The sequence below is a fragment of the Equus przewalskii genome, chromosome 14, assembly GCF_037783145.1.
Source record: "Equus przewalskii isolate Varuska chromosome 14, EquPr2, whole genome shotgun sequence".
NCBI classification, from domain to species: Eukaryota; Metazoa; Chordata; class Mammalia; order Perissodactyla; family Equidae; genus Equus; species Equus przewalskii.
Window position 1 is genome coordinate 4,894,795 of NC_091844.1, and position 20,870 is coordinate 4,915,664.

The window sequence follows — 20,870 nt, forward strand, 5'->3', positions numbered from 1 at the left end:
AAAAGCATTTCTCACCTCCAGGGACAACACTTCGACTGCTGCATTAAATTTCCTGTGTAGCCCTTAAGTTTAAGAACAAATACACCACTATAGGTTGACATTGGGTACATAATTTGGAGACAGAAGGAAAGATTGGAATCAGGAATGTTCTGATAAACATTTAAAATATGATAAAAAATCTGTAAGTTTACCAAACAACTAAGGTTTAGATTCATTTAATTTTTCTCTTATTTACTGAGCACCTGTTATGTCAGAAGCATCAGGCATCCTATGTACCAGGATCATAGAGTCCAATATAGTGGGGTCATGTCTAACGTGAAGGTTTGGTTCTAAAGTTGGCTTGTAAGGTAAACATTAGGAGAGTCAAAATGTTGGACTAACACCACCAAGTGTTGCTAAGATGTGAGATAGCAGGAACCGTTAGATGCTGCTGGCACGAGTAGAAGTTAGTATAGCCCTCCTGAAACCAACCAACTAATCAATGATCTAAAGTTAAGATGATCACACCCTGCAATCTATCAGTCACTTTCCTAGGTATGCACTGTGCAGAAATTCATGTACCAGGAGACATGTATAAGAATGTTCACAGCATCAATTTTTTTTGTAACAATAAAAAAACCTGTCTATTGGTAGAAAGATTGATGGATAAGAGAGCACCATACGGCCATGACAAAGAATGAACCATGCCTACACATACGAATATGGATGAGTTTCACAGGTGGAGGGAAAAATAGAAAGTCGCATATGCGTACATAGTATGATTCTATTTACATAAAGTTCAAAAACAGGTAAAACTAAGCAAGGTATTGTTTAAGGGTTTATCCCCATGTAGTAAAGCCATAAAGAAAAGCAAGAGAATAGTACACACAAATTTCAGGATAGTAAATACCCCAGAGAGAAGGGAGAAGGATGCCCTGAGCAGGACACACAGGGGCGTCAATGCTCCTGCCAATGTTCTAGTCTTTAGATGACTGGTGGATATACAGGTGTTCATTTTATTATTATTCTTTAATTTCTAAAAATATGTTATAGATGCATATGAGAGGAAGAGGTGATTTTCATCTCCCATCCCACCCTGATTCACACTGAAAGATGTGGCAGGCTATGGTGGGAGTGTAAATTAGTAAGTTGTTATTTCTTTTTCCTATATTTCTCTTATCTCATTTTCTTACTCCTCTCTCCTTTATTATCTCCTCTTCATCCCCTACTCTCTCTCTTCTCCTACCCAGTGTATATAGCTTAAATGCTGAATGATGTGGTCCCCAGAAAACTCACACACACTCCTCTGAAGGATTTCTAGAAAGCATCCCTGGAACTGCAGGGCTTTGTGGATCAATGTGGCAAATCTTAGCCTAGAAAAAACACGGAGGCTTAAAGGGTTCCACAGAGAACTGAAATCTTCAGAGAACTGTGGGCAAAGGTGACCAAACACTGTGGTTCATGGAAAGTGCATTAAATGTGGATCAAGAAATCGGAGTTCTCATCTGAGCCCTCCACAGACTCGCTCTTTGACCTTTGGTGGCTCATTTAGCTTATGGAAAAACCTACATTTCTCATCAGTGTAACCAGGGGATGGATTAGACCAGAGGTTCTTAAAAGCGTGGTACCCACAGCAGGAGCATCAATATTACCTGATTGAATTGTGGGTTGAATTGTGTGCCCCACAAAAGATGTTGAAGTCTTCCCCCCAGTACCTCATAATGTGACCTTATTTGGAAATAAAGTCTTTATAGAGGTAGTCAGGTGAAAATGAGGTCATTAGGGTGGGTCCTAATCCACTATGACAACAGTACTTGTAAAAAAGGAAATTTTGATATAGAGACAACACACAGAGAGAAGACAAGGTAAAGACACAGCACAAGATGGCCATCTACAAACCGTGGAACAACTGAGGCTACCAGAAGCAAGGAAAGAGATCTGTAGCAAATTCTCCCTCACAGGCCTCAAAAGAAACCAGCCCTACGGACACCATGACCTTGGACTTGCAGCCTCCAGAACTGTGAGACAATAAATTTCTGTTGTTTAAGCTGCCCAGTTCATGATACTTTCTTACAGCAGTCTTAGGAATACACCCAGTGTAGTGGTTTTTAAAATGCCCACAATTTTTTGGTACTCCTCTCTTTTAAGAGGCGTAGCCCCTCCCCTTGAATGTGAGCTAGATTTAATGATCTGTCTCTGATAAATAGACTTTGGATACTAGTCACAAATGGTACTGTGGCTTCCTGCTTGCTCTCTCTTTCAAAGCACCCACTCCGGGGAACTCAGATGTCATGTCATGAGACAGCCCTACAGAGAGGTCTGTCTAGTGAGGAAGTAAAACCTCCTGCTATCTGTTTGAGTCCCTGCATTCAGCTCTTTGGGGCGTTGCAAGATTCTTTTTTTAATGTGACCAGATTTTTAACTTATTCTACACAGGCAGGTGCCCACAAAAGATAACTTGAGTGGAATTTAAATCTACAACTTGAAAAGTCTCTAATTATCTAGACCACTCCTGGCTAAGTAAACCATATACACGGAGTAAGAAAATGAGTAATGTAAGTTTCACTGCAGCTTAAAAATATTTATGAGAGGTAATTTTAGTATATAATTGGTATATATCAAACTTCTATAACAGTTTAAAGACAGAATCTGTCTCAGCTTACAAGTAAATCTATTCTCCCAAGATGCATATATTTTACCATATTAATTGAATTTTAATAAATACAAATAGGACAAATATCTTCTTTAGTTTTCCCCCACTGTGTTCAATGTGAACCCAATCCATCTACATGTGCTCTTTGCCTACAAGCTGTCAGTTATATTTGCTATAAAAGAGACAGCACTTACGGAGCTGTCAGTCAACGCTGTTATGATGCTTCAGGAATTATTTCTCCAGGCTTCGTTATCAAAAATAAAACAAATTTACATGGAACATAAAGGTGGATCGAGCACACCCCTTGCTGTGCATTGAAAATGACTTCAAACATACACAATTTCAGGGGCAATGCACTTTTGGGCCAATGTTTCCTTAACCTTATTTGTAATTACTCTGCATAGGTTATGTCATTTTTTTTTAAGTGCATGTAGACAGTGGAAGTGGTTATTCAGAGGGGGTGGTGGGCTTATAAGTGGTTCTTCTATCTGAAATAATATTGTGTAGAAAATGCTCTATGACATTCTGAGTATGCCTTTTACCCATAGCCGAAGCGCAGCTTTGCATCAGGACAGGACTCCCCTGTGATGGACTCTGAGTAGAACTAAAGAAGAACCAGAAAAAGGGAACTAAATGACCAAGATCATAGACTGGATATAATCAAAACACTAGGACTTTCAGAACAAAAAAAATGAGTGTTAAGAAGGAGTGTCATTGAAATCAATAAAATCACTACGGGCACGGCTAAAATAAATACAGACGTAATCGAATTCCAGAAAACTAGAACCAAAGCGAACTTCCTGAGGCATAAAAGAGACCATTTTAGGACACATAGAGGAGGTACCACTTTACACAGCAGGGAGGCAACTTAAAACATGCATTGCTCCTAAGAAGTTGATGCAGCCTGAAAAGGTAAGTAAGTAGAATAAGATTGTGATCCAGACCAGAAAAATGAGAAGTGTTCTGAAGCGTAATTTTCATTCATAAGCTTTTAAGGAAGCAAAGTAAGAGCAACATATCTCTTGTGTCTCTATCAGAGAAAGTGTATGGGTTTAAATGGACCATGGGATACAATCCTAAGAAATATAAAAGAGAATTATATAAATTATACATGCATATACCATGAACACACACATAAAACACTAAAAAATTTAAAGAGCATTGTATAACAGTATAAGGCACTGATTAAGCACCGTTCTAAGTTTTATCTCATTTAATCATAACAACACTCCTATGAGGGAGATGCTATTATCCTCATACTAGACATAGGAAGCTGAGGCAGGGAGATGTTAGATAACTTGCGTAAGATCTCACAACCAGGAAGGGATGGAGCCAGGCACCGTGGCACAGGAGCACACACACCTCACCACTACGCTATGCTATGCCCGGGCGGAGGCAGAATTGTGAGGTGGGCAAGCATGTCTTACGCACCCTCACTGATGCTGTTATCCAGACCATCTGCTCAGTTACCATTCTCTTCAGGGACCCGGTTCACTTGTTCTCTTGCTTCAACACCCAACCCCAGTTAACTCTGTCTGCTGGTGTCACAGTTCTCATCCTATCCCCTGTGTAAGGAAATGAGATTACGTCTGTCTAGGTTGCTTTTCAGAGGGCAGAAGTTGGCTCACCTTCACATATGTTTTCTTGGGCCTGCACAATGTTTTGTGTGTGCGTGAAATTTAAATGTGGATTTAGGTTGAGCTTTAGGTTGAGTACACACCCTCCATCCATCACATCCCCACCACTCTTGGTGTCCTACTTCAGGCTGTTCCCACATTCATATTACACCTCTGCTTTCCACAGTGCCCACCCTGAGTGCTACACATATGCACTTGATAAGTGCTTCCTGATACAATCATGAACCCCGCAACTATTCAGATTTTGCCTATTCAAAGTCCAATCAGGGTGCTGAATATTTCATAATTTGGAGACATGGATAAACCCACCCAACATCTCTGCTGACTTTGCTCCCCGGCTGAAATGTGGAATCTTGATACTTTAGAAATTAAAGTAAGAATTTAATCTACACAAAGACTATTTTATCTATCATTCAATATTTGTTGACACATACTTGGCAAGGCTCTGGGGTAGAAACCATCTGAGTATTAAGATGGTACCTGTTTCTCAGGAGATTATAAACTTACAAGGGGGAAAGATATTTACACGAATATGATCATTCTAGAAACACTGTGATATGATCATGAAAGAATTGCAAAGTAATTTGGGAGTTTGAGAAGGAAAACATTACTTCTTGCCAAATGGGTCAAGATGGTTTTATTTCCTAAATGTTTTATAGAGCTGCAAATCAAAATAAGGAAACTGTCTAACTCATTTCTTTACCAATATGCAGAACCACTTCTAAACTCCCTGAAAGTGATTAACCTCCCCCATTTTCTAATGCCTATAGAGTACAATTTTCTGTCTCAATTTATCAGATCAGACGATTAAAAATTATTCTTCAGTAACCTTAAATGCCTCTTAAGCATTTGCATGCCACCTTTCCTGTTTCCACTGAAGAAACATTCCTGGCCCATTTTCCAAGTGATTTCCAAAATCAAGCGTCATATCTGAAATCTGAAATTGTGTCCAATTTCAACGAGCATATCGCAGCCTAGTGTGTGATTAAACTATCACATCCCTCTCTGAATAAAGCTTCCTGTGATTAGATTGTAAACACCTGCATGCTGTTATTTAACTTTAGACTCAGAGGAACATTTTATCCTGGGAAATACAGATTCCTGAAATAGGCATATCAGTTTTCGAACGAAGCTATTAAAGTTACCTTCTTAATGACCTTTGAAGCTTAGAAATACTTATGCTTATATGGTAAATCCATGATTTTCTGTTATTTTATTTGTATGTCGGCACTCTAGGTATCGGTTTCTGACCTCAGGGCATGCAGTTGTCAAGTATTCATATTCTTTATAACTTTTATCTAATTGGGGCAATGTGTTTATTTATGTAGTCAGAATCGAGAGTTCAAATGAAGAATTCAACAACTCATGCAGTTTATAGCCGGGAAGATAAAACTGATAGTACAAGTTAGCATGACTTCTAAATTTTTTAAAAATCCATTTGACCTATTGTTGGAAGGAGAGAACATAAAAAAAGAAATGGGATTTTAGTTTTCATCTTTTGTCCTTTGAATATACATAATCTGTACTGTAGATTCGCACCTTCCCAGCAGCAGGGAGGGATCCTGCTAACCAGCAGACACAAACATTGTGTTGTTAACATTGGATCAGTTTGCATTCATTTGCATGTGGGATTTATTATCAGGTATTAACTAACTTACAAAAATCATTGAAAGGGAAGGTGGGTCAAGTTGTAGCTGAACTTGGAGGATCGCCTCCCCCAAAACTACACTGCCACTGTTATTATGTGCACCAGCCAGGTGGATGCCACAACGCTCTGCCCATCTATTCCCACTGAATCCAGTTACAAATTTAAGTGGCACATGGGTGCGTCTGACTGGCAGACACTAAATCATATCTGGAACTCTAGCTGGAGGGAGTCTTTAACTTTCCAGCTTTAGCAGTCCAGGAGGCAATAATTTTTTAACTGTTTTGCTTGCTGCTCTATTGCTAACAGTTTTCCAAATAGTACTCAGTATCTACAACCTTGAACATACATGCTTGTTGAAGGAAGGAAATTGGAAGGGATGTTAAGCAAGCTAATCTCTGGTTTTTGCAACCAACGCATAATAGGGGTATTGCAAAGGGAGCTTAAGCATCCAGCAGTTGCTTAGATGAGAAGAATTTGAAGTCCTTCTCAAATTCCTTGAGGGCGGGGTCCATGTCTGTTTTGTTCCTATTGTATCCCCAGCTTGACTGTACCTGACAAAACTAGGCAATCAGTGAATGCTTGTTGGTTGAATGAATGATTACATAAAATGTAATTTTTTTTTTTCTTTTTCTCCTATCTCTGCTGTCCTTCAGTGGTCAAGGTTCATATACTGATTACTCTCCAATTTTTGTTTGATGTCATATAGATATTTTGGATAGTTTTGTCATTTGTTTCCTTTTCCTAAATTGAGGATGTGTACAAATTGAGAATTTGTGAGTATGTTTGTCTGCGCTTTCTATTTATCCTAACAGCTAAATTTATTTTGAGGTTTCTTTAAATCAGTATAAGACTGGCCATTACAGTAGTGGTGTAGTGGTCTAATGGGTCCATTTCTACTTTTATTGCACAGAAAATATCATTGAAGATTTTTACCTCCACAAAATATATCTTTCTTCTAACCTTAGCTTGGCATCTTAGCTCTTGAAGCAAGGCAAATGCAGCATGATTAATCAGAAAATAACGATCATCATATCAGTTTTCCAAACAGCATGTCCTTGATGTGGCTTTGTTTCTGTGATTTGGGATGAAGGAGGACTGCCAGATGTTTGGCAAATGCCTCCCTCCCGTGTTCCCATATTCATAGTAGTGGGGTTTCTACTTATTTTTTTATTCCTTATTTTAAAAACTCTGAGTTTTTCTTTCCTAAAAAAAAATCATTAGTGTTTCGTTTTCTGTTGAGATATCTGTAGAAACCTCCGTGTTATTTTGTGTGCAGACTTAACATCTGCGTGTTCTATAAATGACTTATTGTAATGATTATTTAATTGAATTACCCAAAGTTAGCACCTTTAGGAATTAAAGTGAGTTTATTGCAAATTATACAAACCTCCATGTTTTATTTTACAAATTTCCACTTTGTAAGACATTTTTGCAAAATTAGATTTATAACCATATCTAGAACAAAATGTATACTTTATATTTATTTATTCAAAGTTTAGGTTTTTCAAAGCATTTTTTACACAATTTATCTCATTTGATTCTTACCACAACCTAATTAGAGTTTAAGCATACTAGAATCTGTGTCAAATTTGGATTCCCTGGCTTACGTATTTTGTTTTATCTTTATTGAAGTACAGTTGATGTACAATATTATGTTAGTTTCAGGTGTACAACATAGTGATTCAACATTTATATATATTACGCAATGAACACCACGTCTAGTAACATCCGTCACCATATAAAGTTGTTGCAATGTTATTGACTATGTTCCCCATGCTGTACGATACATCCTTATGATATTTATTCTGTAACTGGAAGTTTGTACCTCTTAATCCCCTTCACCTATTTTACTCATCCTCCCACCCACATCTTGCATATTTTAAATGCTAAAAGCACATGTTAACAATGAAAAAGCGTTATTTTATCTTTAGAAAGAAAAGAATCACCTATTAATACAATGAAAATAAAACACTTCAAAGGAAAAGTGAAACACTGTCTAGGTAGATCTACTGTGAAAGCAGAATATCCTTTTAAATTTCTTAGATGTTCTTAATTTCTTCACATGTACACACAGAAGAGTATATAAAAATCACTCTGAATAATATGAAAAAATTCTTTAATGATGTTTGGAATAATTTCATCACCACAAACGCTAATTTGCCCCAAATAATGATATCTAGGTTTCATGAAATGCTCCTTTGGCCAGGGGTTCAAGCTTATTCTCCAAATTCAGAGTAAGAATGAGTAAATAGGGATTTAGAAAAACAATCGGCTTCTATTATTTCCTTGCCATTTTCCTTCATTGGCTTATTATCCTCTTCACATAAACCTTTCTCTCTTAGCTTGATAGTGATGTTTCTTTCCTTTTATTATTGTGGTAAAATACACATAACATAAAATTTATGATTTCAACTATTTAAGTCTACTGTTCAGTGGCATTCAATACATTGACATTGTTGTGCAACCATCACCACCATCCGTATCCAGAACTCTTTTCATCTTGCAAAACTAAAACTCTGAACTCACAAAACAGGAAGTCTCCATTGCTCCCTCCCCGCCACCCCTGACACCCACCACCCATTTCTGTCTTTATGAATTCGACTACTCAAGGAAGCTCATATAAGTGGAATCATACAGTATCTTTTTGTGACTGACTTATCTCAGTTAGCCTAATATCCTCAAAGTTCATCAATGTTGTAGTATGTGTTAAAATTTCCTTCCTTTTTAAGACTGAATAATATCCCAGTTTATAAATGTCCCACATTTTGTATATCTAGTCATCTGTCGATGGACACCTGGGTTGCTTCCACATTTTAGCTGTTGTGAATAATACTGCTATATAGTTACTATTTACATGGAATATCTGTTTCCGTCTTCTCACTTTTAGCCTATTTGTGTCTTTGACTTAAAGTGAGTCTCTTGTAGACAGCATATAGTTGGATTATATTTTTAAATCTATTCTGCCAACCCCTGTCTTTTGATTGGAGAGTTTAATCCATTTATATTTAAAGTAATTACTGATAAGGAGGGATTTAATTCCGTCATTTTACTATTTGTTTTCTATATGTCATATAACTTTTCTGTCCCTCATTTCCCACATTGCTGTCTTTCTTGTGTTTAGTTGATCTTTTTGCAGCGAAATGTTTTAATTCCCTTCTCATTTCCTTTTGTGCATACTCTATAGATATTTTGGTTACTTTGAGGATTGCACTTAACATCCTAAAGTTATAACACTCTAATTTGAATTAATACTAGCTTAATATCAATAACATACAAAAACTGCTCCTATACAGCTCCATCCCCACCTCTTTTCAGTTATTCATGTCACAAAATTACATCTGTATACATTGTGTTCAAAAACATACACGAATAATTGTATCTTTTGGGGGCCAGCCTGGTGGCGCAGCAGTTAAGTTTGCATGTTCCTCTTTGGTGGCCCGAGGTTCGCCAGTTCAGATCCCGGATGCGGACATGGCACCACTTGGCAAGCCATGCTGTGGTAGGCGTTCCACATATAAAGTAGAGGAAGATGGGCACAGATGTTACCTCAGGGCCAGTCTTCCTCAGCAAAAAGAGGAGGATTGGCAGCAGACGTTAGCTGAGGGCTAATCTTCCTCAAAAAAAATTTTTTTTAATTGTATCTTTTATGCATTAGTCTCATAAACTATATAGAAAACAAAGTATGGAGTTACAAACCAAAGTTAAAGTAATACTAACTTTTAGACTAGTAATGTTTTTAAGGTATTAGTCTCTTAAGTCACATAGAAAACAAAAAGCGGAGTTACAAACCAAAGTTGCAATAATACTGTCTTTTATCATTGCCTATGTATTTAACTTTACTGAGATCTTTATTTCTTCGTATGGCTTTGAGTTACTGTCTGGTGTCTTTTCATTTCAATGTATGGGAGTCCTTTTAACCTTTTTTTGTAGGGCAGGTCTAGTGGTAGCAAACTCCCTCAGCTTTGGTTTATCTGGGAATGTCTTAATTTCACTCTCACTTTTGAAGGAAGTTTTGCTAAATATAGGGTTCTTGATTGACAGGGTGTTTTTTCCTTTCAGCACTTTGGATATATCAGCACATTGCCTTCTGGCTTCAAAGTTTCTAAGGAGAAATTGCTGATCATTTTATTGAGGATACTTGTTTGTGGAGAGTCATATCTCTCTGCTTTCAAGAGTCTCTCTTTGTCTTTGTCTTTCAATAGTTTGATTATAATGTGTCTTGGTGTGGAACTCTTTGAGATCATTCTGCTAGGAGTTCACCTAGCTTCTTGGATGTTTATGTTCATGTATTTCATAAATTTGGGAAATTTTTCTTCCTGCTTTATCTCCCCAAATCCCCCTGTACAGAGTTGTATATCTTATTTGCAGGTCCTTCTAGTTGTGGGATATGGGACGCCACCTCAACGTAGCCTGACGAGTGGTGCCATGTCCATGCCCAGGATCCAAATGCTGGGCCACTGCAGTGGAGCACACGAACTTAACCACTTGGCCACGGAGCTGGCCCCGTATTTGGGAAATTTTTGGACATTATTTCTTCAGATAATCTCTCTGCCCCTTTCTCTCTCTCTCTCCTCCTTCTGGAAATCCCACAATGCATATATTGATCTGCTTTATGAAGTCCCATTGGTCCGTTAAACTGTTCACTTTTCTTCAATCTTTTGTCTTTTCTCACACTCAGTGTTTTCACTTCTCCCATCTTCAAGTTCATTGATTCTTTCTTCTGCCTGTTCCAATCTGTCTTTGAATCCCTCTAGTGAATTTTTCATTTCAGCTATTGTACGTTTCAGTTCCAGAATTTCCTTTTCTTCCTTTCTTCAGATTTTCTCTCTCTTTACTGTTATTTCATTTCATTTATACATTATTTTCTTGTTTTTTCTCCACGTCTTCCACAAGCATCTTTAAAACAAGTGTTTTACAGTCTTTGACTAGTAGGTCCGCCAAGTGGTCTTTGTCAGGGACAGTGTTTGTTGGTTTGGGGTTTTTTTCATACTTTTGAAGGAGCCGTACTTTTCTGTTTCATTGCATACCTTGTGATTTTTTGTTGAAAACTGGACATTTGAAACTAATGATGTGGTAACTTTGGAAGTCAGATTCTCCTTCTTCCCCAGGGTTTGCTGATTTTTGCTTTTGTTATTGTTTTTGTTTTTTGATTGTTGTAGGCTGTCTCTGTGCTGGGGATCAGTTTGAAGTATAAACTTAAGGTCTTTTATGAGTCTGTGCCTTTCCGTGGGCATGCATGTTGACTTTCTAAATTCCCTGGTACATGCAGTTGCTTTTGAGTTTCCTAGATCTTAAATTTCGGGCTCCCACATAGGAAAAAGAGGAAAACGAGAGGGGGGAAAAACAAACAAACAAAAAATTAACAGACACTGGGCCTTTACGTCCCTCTGACAGTCATTTCAACCTGAAGAGGAGAGGCTTGAAACAGTGGGGGGAGGAGTGGAACAATGACTCTCTGTGAATGTACCTCTGTGATCAGAAGCAGCAGTCAGTGCTCAGAGCACAGATCCCTGACATTTGGATGTTATCCACCCTGGCTCCCTCAAGCCGCAGGCAAGCTGCTCCTGAAACATGTGCACAGCTCCCTTTTGTGGGGCTGGAGGATGAGAGATGGATAGTTGCTACTATGAAATTGACTGAAATTAAGTCCATCCGAATCTTCCTGTGGAAGTTGCAAGCCTTCAATAGACCCCAGAGTTCCAAAACAGTTATATCAGACAGATTCTGCAGTGCAATTATTGTCTAGGTAGGGAGATAGATTCCTAGTGCTTCCTACTCTGCCATCTTCTCAGAATCCTCCCTTAATTTTTGTAAGATAAAAGGTGGCTTTCTTATTATTTCTTGAAATAGTCATCTTTGTTTTATATTTTAAAAACAATGAAAAGTTTCCCTGTCAATTTCTGCAAAACTCTCAATAGCTTGTCCCTGCACTAGTTAAACAACTTTTAAATAAATACCAAACAGTACATGAGTGGGAAGAAAGACTGATGTTTTTGCCAAAAGCAAAATGTTTTCCCATTAACATATTATTGTATTGAGGAGAAGAATGTTTTCTTTTAGAGACTATGAACAAAAACCATTTTAAGAAAGGCAACTACATCCTTTTGCGAGTACCATCAATACTGAGACCGTACTCTCTGCCAAAGGTTCTTAACATTGGCTACACACTGAAAAAACACTGATGTCTGGTACCAGGCCAAGAGATTCCGACTGACTGGTCTGGGGTATGACCTGGGCTTTGGGAGTTCTAAAAGCTCCCCAGGTGATTCTAATGAGAATGGGGATCTCTGCTCTATGCCTTCTTTCTCTCATGGCAGTAAGCATGCTACTCAAAATATGACTGCTCACACGTTTTTATATTCGTCTAGGACAGAGCTCTCGATTGCTGAATGAGCATTTATCCTCACTTTACAATTCTCGGCATATCATCTAACATTCCTACGTGTATTGGACACTGTTGGGGTTTGGCCAGATTCATTGGGGTCTCTTTTATTCTTACATTCTCCTCCTCTAGCTTCTGTAGGCTTTAGGTTCTAATTGTCCACACCTGTGTCTTTCTTTGGAGGCCTGCTCAAGGTCTGCTGAAGCCATTTTGGGCACAGGTACAGAAAGCAGGAAATGCCTGGGAGTTCATGTCTCCTCAGGGAAGCCCTCAGCCAATGGCTGACCGGGCTCTCTTGCCTCCAGTTGGGATAAACTGAGGCAAACTTATAATCCAGTTCCCCTGCCAGATCAGACCGGTTCCTCTCTCCAGAGAACTTTGCCTGAGATCATACCCTTGCTTGCCTTTTCCCCTGCCCAAACTTCCCCCATCCCTCATTGGGTTCTCCTGGGAGCACTTCCTGAATAAATCATTTATGCACATATCCTTGTCTCAGGATTGGCTTCTGGGGAACTCAAACCAGGCCATGGCTTCATGGTGGCCCCATTGAGTGACTAACCCTAGAAGTAGGTTAGTTAAAGGAGGAAAGAGAAAATAATAAAGAGTGAAATATTAATTGGAAACAAACAAGCAGACAAATAAACTTATTCGGCAATGCTTAAAGAAGCCTCAGAGTCGACAAAGAAAATTTTCTATTTTTAATCTTCATTTGAAAGTTAAAAGATTATTTTGTGCATTTTTAAAAACTGCCCAGGGATATCATGTCATGTCTACTGATGTTTCCATCTATTAAGGAACAGCACAAACAGCAAAATGTTTTCATATATTTGATCATCACTATCAAGTTCATGGAGATGAGGATATGTATTCTGCCAGCATGACTTTACTAGAAAGACTTTTGCAAACCTCCACACCCTAATCATGTTCTTTGGTTACAGGCATGAGACAAATTATGACAGGCCCATGCAGGGACATAGTAACATGAAAAGTCAGAGAAGACAGGGTTTTTCTTGCATCCTTGTGAAGAAAATCTTGGGTTACTTTTAAGCAGGTCATGGCAGTTCAAGAATCATTTTTGGACCACTTGCAGATGGAAAGACATGGTGGGTTCAACCTAATTTCTGACACGTGGGGATCGAGAGAGCGCTGCTATCACAGATGCTCATTTTTACACTTAGGGCTGCAGCCTTTGTAAACAAGCAAACACTAGACCCAGGTTAAAGGAGACCTGACTCTTCCCTTCAGAGATCATCCCTCTAGTGCGGAATCAAGGCCGACAGCAGCATGAAGGCAGTTCTGTTCTGAACGCATGGATTCTGAGACTGAATAAAAGGCCTCATTTTCCAGAACTGTCAGTCTGATGCCTTTCTCAACAATTAGATTTACTAAAGAATCTTATAGAGAAAAAAAGAGAGAAATTAAGCAAAATGTCCAGATGTCGTCTGTTAAAAATGTTTTATTGAGACAATAAACAAATAACATCAACAAGTACTAAAATTTTAATTAAAATATGATTTACAATGTTGCTATACAGCGCGAGAAGCATTCTTATTGATGGAAAGAAGATTGCACCGCTTGTATCCTTAGGACACTTTTAGACATCCATCTGACTTGTGAGTCTCCCCGCAGGTAATGTGCTCTTAGAATGTCTTCTCCACACCCATGAGCATGAAAATTCTCCTCAGCACTTTAAAACACAGTGGCAGTATCAATCGTTCCCTTTCATTGCTGGCTACATCGCTAGATAGATGTGTATTATGTTCTCTTGCCTTCTGCTCAGAAAAACCTAAGTATTGCATTTCTGTCAATTCATTGATTGAAGAGCTTGCCCCTCACAATGTTGACAGCTGTTTCAGACATTTAGAAAATAACTTGGATAACAGCTGCAAATGGATTGGCTAAAGAAGATTTGGAACCATCTAATTATCATTCATTAAATGCACACATTTCCACTGAAAAACCTCTTCAACCCAAAAGTTGACTATCAGGAAGCTGATGATTCTTGTTAAGTCTCAGAAAAGGCCTTGCTAATGCTTAACTCTCCATTAGCTGATTTAAAATGGAGCACATTGATATAGTTACTACTGAATAAGTTATTAGTGGATGCTATCTGTCACTACTATTGCTGTAATTGTTGTCCTTTATCCATCAGACAAGTATCCATGTGAGAACAGTAGGCGTCTCTTAGCGGTATAAGGCACTGATAAATCTCTTATACTTGAGCAGATGCACTTCTTGGATGAAAAGTGGAAATAAACCTAGTCACCTAATTAATTACCTTTTTGAACATAAAAATATTCTTTGCAAGAAATGACAAGGTATATGTATTGTGGTCATCACTATGTTAAGAAGTGTATTAAAATCCTTGAAGTAAACTCTAAAATGTTAACAGTGGATGTTTAGTGTGGCATGACTGTAGGACATTTTTCCTTCTTCTTGTGTATTATAAATATTTTATTTGAATAAGTAATTCTTATATAATTGAAAAAATAAACTTTATATTAAAATGTTTTGAGTACTCAAAGGAAGCTATAAATGTACCTTCAGAACCAAAGGGACCACAAGTCTTCTTTAACAATCTCGAAATTTAAATTTCAAGACCTTTATCTATCTTCAGTTTGGAAAGAACCTCTCCAGGGACTAGGTTCCTATGGATATATGAATAGGTACTACAGAATTAGCGACATAAACATTGCCACGCCTGTGAAAGGACTAGCATCCTACAAAGAATGAGGACGCTCAAACAGGCTCACGTTAAAAAATAAACTATAATATTTGATTAGTAATATGACTACAGATCTGAGTATCCATCGAGCAAAACACGCGGTCTAGAGTGCATGGTGCTTTTACAGCCTGCCCAATGGCGTGTCCAAATCTGCGTTTGTTCAGATGGTTCAGTCATCAGTTATTCACTCCCCTCTTTCCCATCCTATTTGAATCTTTCAGGGTTCATTTTGAATGTGGCTTCTTCCCTGAACTTTTCCCTCATTCAACTAATTACAGAAACAGTACTTAAAATAAATATAATATGTAATTAGGATTGATAAATTTCGTGGACAAGGTGTGTGTTCTCCTCCTGGCCCCCTACCTCCTTCACTGAACTTCCCTAATGCACTGATTTGGCTCTGGCTTCATCCTGTCTTCTACACTGCGAGCAGGTCTCTCACGAGTCCTTGTCCTCAAAGGTGAGTTTTCACAGGAAGAATTAGTATCCTTCATCACCCACCACAATGAGCTCTAATCTTTTTTATTTTTTCACGTGATACATGTATTTATTTTAACTCTTTACCTGGTATTGGTGACTAATAATTTTCTTTTTTCAGTAGCTTTATTGAAGTATAATTGACATACATAAGTTGCACATTTTTAAAGTGTAAAATTCGATAAATTCTGACATATGTATACATCTGTGAAACCATCACCACAATCATGATAATGAACAGATCCATCATGCCCAAAAGTTTCCTTGTGCTCCTTTATCATCCTTCCATACATCCCTGGCCCCCGGCAACCACTGAGCTGCTTTCTGTCCTTATCAATGAGTTTGAATTTTCTAGAATTTTATATAAAAGAGATTTTGCAGTATATACTCGTTTTTTAGGGGGCAAGTGTCAGGTTACTTTAACTCAGACAATTATTTAAAAATTCATCCAGGGGGCCGGCTCCGTGGCCGAGTGGTTAAGTTTGCACGCTCGGCTGCGGCGGCCCAGGGTTCGGATCCTGGGCGCGGACATGGCATGACTCGTCAGGCCACGTTGAGGCGGCGTGCCACATCCCACAACTAGAAGGACCTGCAACTAAGATATACAACTATGTACTGGGGGGGTTTGGGAAATAAAGCAGAAAAAAAAAAAATTCATCCAGATACTTTTGTATCAATAGTTCACTTGTTTTTATTTCTTAGTATTCTTTGTACAGATTAATCAAAATTGGTTTATCCATTCACCAGTTAATGGGCACTTGGGTCGTTTCCAGTTTTTAGTTATTATGAATAAAGCTACTATGAACATGTGTGTGCAAGTTCTTGTGCAGACATGTGTTTACATTTCCCCTGATTAGATAAATACCTAAAAGTGGGAAAGCTGGGTAGTCTGGTAGATGTATGTTTAACTATTTAAGAAACTATCAAACTCTTTTCCAAAGTAGTTGTGATGTTTTATATCTCTACCAACAGTGTGTGAGAGTTGCTCTGGACCCTTGTCAACACTTGGTATAGTCAGTCTTTTTACCATTAGCCATCCTAGTGTGAATGAAGGGGTGTCTCATGGTTTTACTTTGCAATTCCCTAATAACTAATGATGTTGAGCATCCTTTCATGTGCTTATTTGCCATCTGTATATCTTATTTGGCTAAGTACCTGTTCAAATCTTTTGCCCATTTTAAAAATTGACTTGTCTTATTCTTGAATTATAGGAGTTCTTTATGTATTATATATACAAGTCCTTTGTAGCATATATGTTTTGCAAATAATTTCTTTCAGTATGTGGCTTGACTTTTCCTTGTCTTTTGAAGAGCAAAATTTTTTAATTTTGGTGAAGTCCAGTTGTTTTGGTTTTTCTTTTTATTGTTCATATGCTTAGTGACATATTTAAGAACTCTGTTGAATCCAAGGTCACTAAGTTTTCTCTTACTTTTTATTTTGGATGTTTTTTAGTTTTTGCTCTTATATTAGACATATGATCCATTTCAAATTAATATTTTATATGGGGTGAAGTAAAAGTTGAGGCATATGGCCATCCAATTATTCTAGCATCATTTAGTGAAAAGATTATCCTGTCCCTGATGAATTGCCTTGGCACTTTTGTTGAAAATAAATTTATTGTATATGAGCAATTCTATTTCTAGAATCTCTATTCCATTGATCTGTTTGTCTAACACCAATATCATACTATCTCGATTATTTTGGCTTTATTATAAAGATTGAAAACAGATAGTTTAAGTCTTTCATCTTTCCTCTTCTTTTTCAACATCATTTTGGTTATTCTGGGGCCAGCGAATACTAGGACACTCACCTGAGCTTCAATGTTCAGAGTCTTTATTGGGTCTTCATCACTTAGGCATGACGCCTTGATTGCCCATGTGGTTGACCTCAGTCTTCAGGTCAACTGATACTGTGCAACCACAATCCGGAAGGAAGGAGGTGAAGATTTGAGAAGGAGCGTGGATAAAAGGGATGTTGGTTAGATGTTTGAAATCTGGACACTAATGCGATATAGAGATTAAACCCCACCATGGCAGGGTAGTAAAAAAAGGCTTTAACAATAGAAATGGCTAACAAGCAATTTAAAGTTTTTGCTATGTCATACATATGGTGACTCCTTCCTATAACCACAAGACTTTATAAAAGTTTATATTCTCATAAATATGGGCTGAACTGTGTTACCTCAAATTCATATCGAAGGAGGGATTAAAGTCCTAACCTTCCGTTAGCTTAGAAAGGGACTGTATTGGGAGACAGGATCTTTAAAAAGGTAATGATGTTAAAGTGGGGTCATTAGGGTGGGCTGTAGTCCAATAGGACTGGTGACCTTATAAGAGAGGAGATTGGGACACAGACACACAGAGAAGGAAGACCTTGTGAAAACCCAGGAAGAAGACAGCCATCCACAAGCAAAGGAGAAAGGCTCAGAAGAAACCAACCCTGCAACACCTTGATCTTGGACTTCCAGCCTTCAGAATTTTAAGGAAACAAATCTCTGCTGTTTAAGCCACCCAGTCTGTGGTGCTTTGTTATGGCAGACCTAGCAAACTGATAAATTCACCAAAATATAGTGTGAATGGTTTAGCAAGTGCATAAATCAGTAATGGTTTACACACATAAATCAGGGCAGACCAGGTATAGAACAGAGGCAACCCATGCAAAAGCAGAAGTCTAGAGCTTAAATTCACCTTGAGAAATCTTGAAATCTGTGAAAACCTTGGGGGGCATTGGACATCCACAGGAAGATCTGGTCAACATTACTCAGATGCAGCTGTCCATAGGCCTCTGCTATGCTAAGTATCCCAGAGGACTGGTATTCATTTTGGCAAGCACTTGTTTAGAGCAAACTAAGGCCTGTGGGCTAAACCCTTTGCACTGCCAGTTTTTGTAAGTAAAATGTAAATAAAGTGGAACACACCCACAATTATTTGTTCACGTGTTGTCTACGGTTGCTTTTGCACAAAATGGCAGAGCTGAATAGTTGCGACAGAGGCCATATGGCCTGTAAAACCTAAAATAGTTACTAAACTTTACAGAAGAAGTTTGAGAAGTTCTGAATGAAGTGAATATTACAGCTAAGTATCCCTTCTTTCCAGACACATGATGGATTTGCAGATGTTCAGGCCCCTCAAGTTCAGGGTAACGCATATATATTTAAAATAAAACTATGTGAGCAATGGTGTCTGAGGTGACCTCATGAACCAGTGAGCTGGGGAAAGTAGAAGAGGCGAGCGTGGGGAACTTCTGGAAAATATTGAGTTTTGACAAAAGGAAGGGAACAAAGGAATGCTAATGAAGACGAAAGACTGAGTACAAGGCAGTGAACTGAGTAAGGTCTGAGAACCCAGAACTAGGGAAAACGTTTGTCAGGGGATTCATTCAGAAAGAACCCAAGGCACGGGAGCCACTCTGGAGAGAGAACTTTTGTTCTGGACTTCAAAGTACTGTGTGACCCAGATATCAGCTGGAATGGAGTCTCCCAGGCCCTTGTTATCCAGATGGGCTTGTCTCAAAACTTTGTGAGAGTCCTACCCTCTCTCCCTTCCAAGATTTCTACAACTTCCTGGGAGCTTACCTCCTTTGGGTGACCTCTGTCTCCAAGCTCCACCTCATTTCAGTGAGGCTGTCTTATCCATCTCACACACACACACACACACTCATAGAAAGCATTCAGGAGAGTAAAATATTTTTTCCTCTATTTCTGAAGCGAGGGGGCATGGGAGAGTAGCTTCTATAAAACAATGTGAATCACCTCAAGTTGAATCTTGACAATTGCTGTCCTTAAATATTCTTTGGCTATATCACCCACTAGAAAATTTCTTCTGGCTGCATCTCACTGCATCCTCTCCAGCCTCGGACGCCTCTCTCTCCGCCTCAACCTTCTCTCCACATCTTTCCTCTCTCCCATTCCTGCCTCTCAGAAGCAAAGAGAAATTCCTTCCTGTGTTTTATGCAGACCCATTTAGCAATCCTCTCTGGGTCTCTTTAAAGTCTCAGGGCTGTCTTCTTTTGTTTTTTAAATTATTTTATGGAGGTTGCACTCGTTTGTAACATTGTGTAAATTTCAGGTGTACATCATTATATTTTGGCTTCTGTATAGACTGCATCATGTTCACCACTCAAGGTCTCGTTGTCATCTGTTACCATACATATGTGCCCCTTTACCCCTTTTGCTCTCTCCCTACCCCCTTCCCCGCTGGTAACCACCAATCTGTTCTTATCTATATGTCTGTTTGTTCGTTTATCTTTCATGTGTGAGTGAAATCATACAGTATTTGTCTTTCTGACATATTTCGCTTAGCATAATAGCCTCAAGGTCCATCTATGTTGTTGTAAATGGCACGATTTCATCTTTTTTTTTATGGCTGAGTAGTATTGCACTGTGTGTATGTGTGTGTATACCATATCTCCTTTGTCCATTCATCTGTTGACAGGTACTTGGGTTGGATCCAAGTCTTGGTTATTGTGAATTATGCTGCAATAAACATAGGAGTGCACATATCTTTTCAAATTAGTGTTTTCACATTCTTTGAATAAATATCCATAAGCAGAATAGCTTGATCATATGGTATCTCTATTTTTAATTTTTGGGGGCATCTCCATAGTTTTCCATAGTGACTGTACCACTTTGCATTCCCACCAGCAATGTTTGAGGGTCCCCATTTGTCCACAATCTCTCCAACACTTGTTATTTCTTGTTTTTTTTTTATAATAGTCATATGCAAAAAATGAAAGTAGACTATTATTTTATGCTATATACAAAATTAACTCAAAATGAGTTAAAGACTTGAATGTAAGATCTGAAACCATAAACTCCTAGAAGAAAACATAGGTGGTATGCTCTTTGACATTGGTCTTAGCAGTATCTTTTCGTATCCCATGTCTACTCAGGCAACGGAAACCAGAGAAAGTAAACAAATAGGATTACATCAAACTAAAAAGCTTCTGCATGGCAAAGGAAACCATCAACAAAAAGACAACCCACCAACTGGGAGAAAATCTTTGCAAATCATATATTGGATAAGAGGTTAATTTCCAAAATATATAAAGAATTCATACAACTCAACAGCAAAAACACCCAAGTGACTCAATCAAAAAATGAGCAGAGGTTCTGAACATTTTTCCAAAGAAGATATACAGATGACCAACAGGCACATGAAAAGATGTTCAACATCACTAATTATTAGGGAAATGGAAATCAAAACTACAATGAGATATCACCTCACGCTCTCAGAATGGCTATGATCACCACTGTCTTCTGATGCCAATGATGTCGGGGAGAATCTGATATCTTTTGGTCCTTTGTATGTAATTTGTTTTTTCTGTCCGCAAGTTTTAAGACTTTTCGATCATTACAAATTTTTTCAAAC

At 38.3% G+C, this 20,870-nt stretch overlaps 1 long non-coding RNA gene across 2 annotated transcripts in view; it reads left to right on the forward strand.

Moving 5' to 3' along the window:
- Nucleotides 1–1,803: 1,803 nt before the first annotated feature.
- LOC139075672 (uncharacterized) overlaps nt 1,804–20,870 on the forward strand; it is a 69,938-nt gene continuing 50,871 nt past the window's right edge. For both annotated transcript variants that reach the window (XR_011526283.1, XR_011526284.1), the window contains exon 1: nt 1,804–1,999. This is a non-coding gene — a long non-coding RNA (uncharacterized lncRNA). The remainder of the gene's footprint in view (nt 2,000–20,870) is intronic.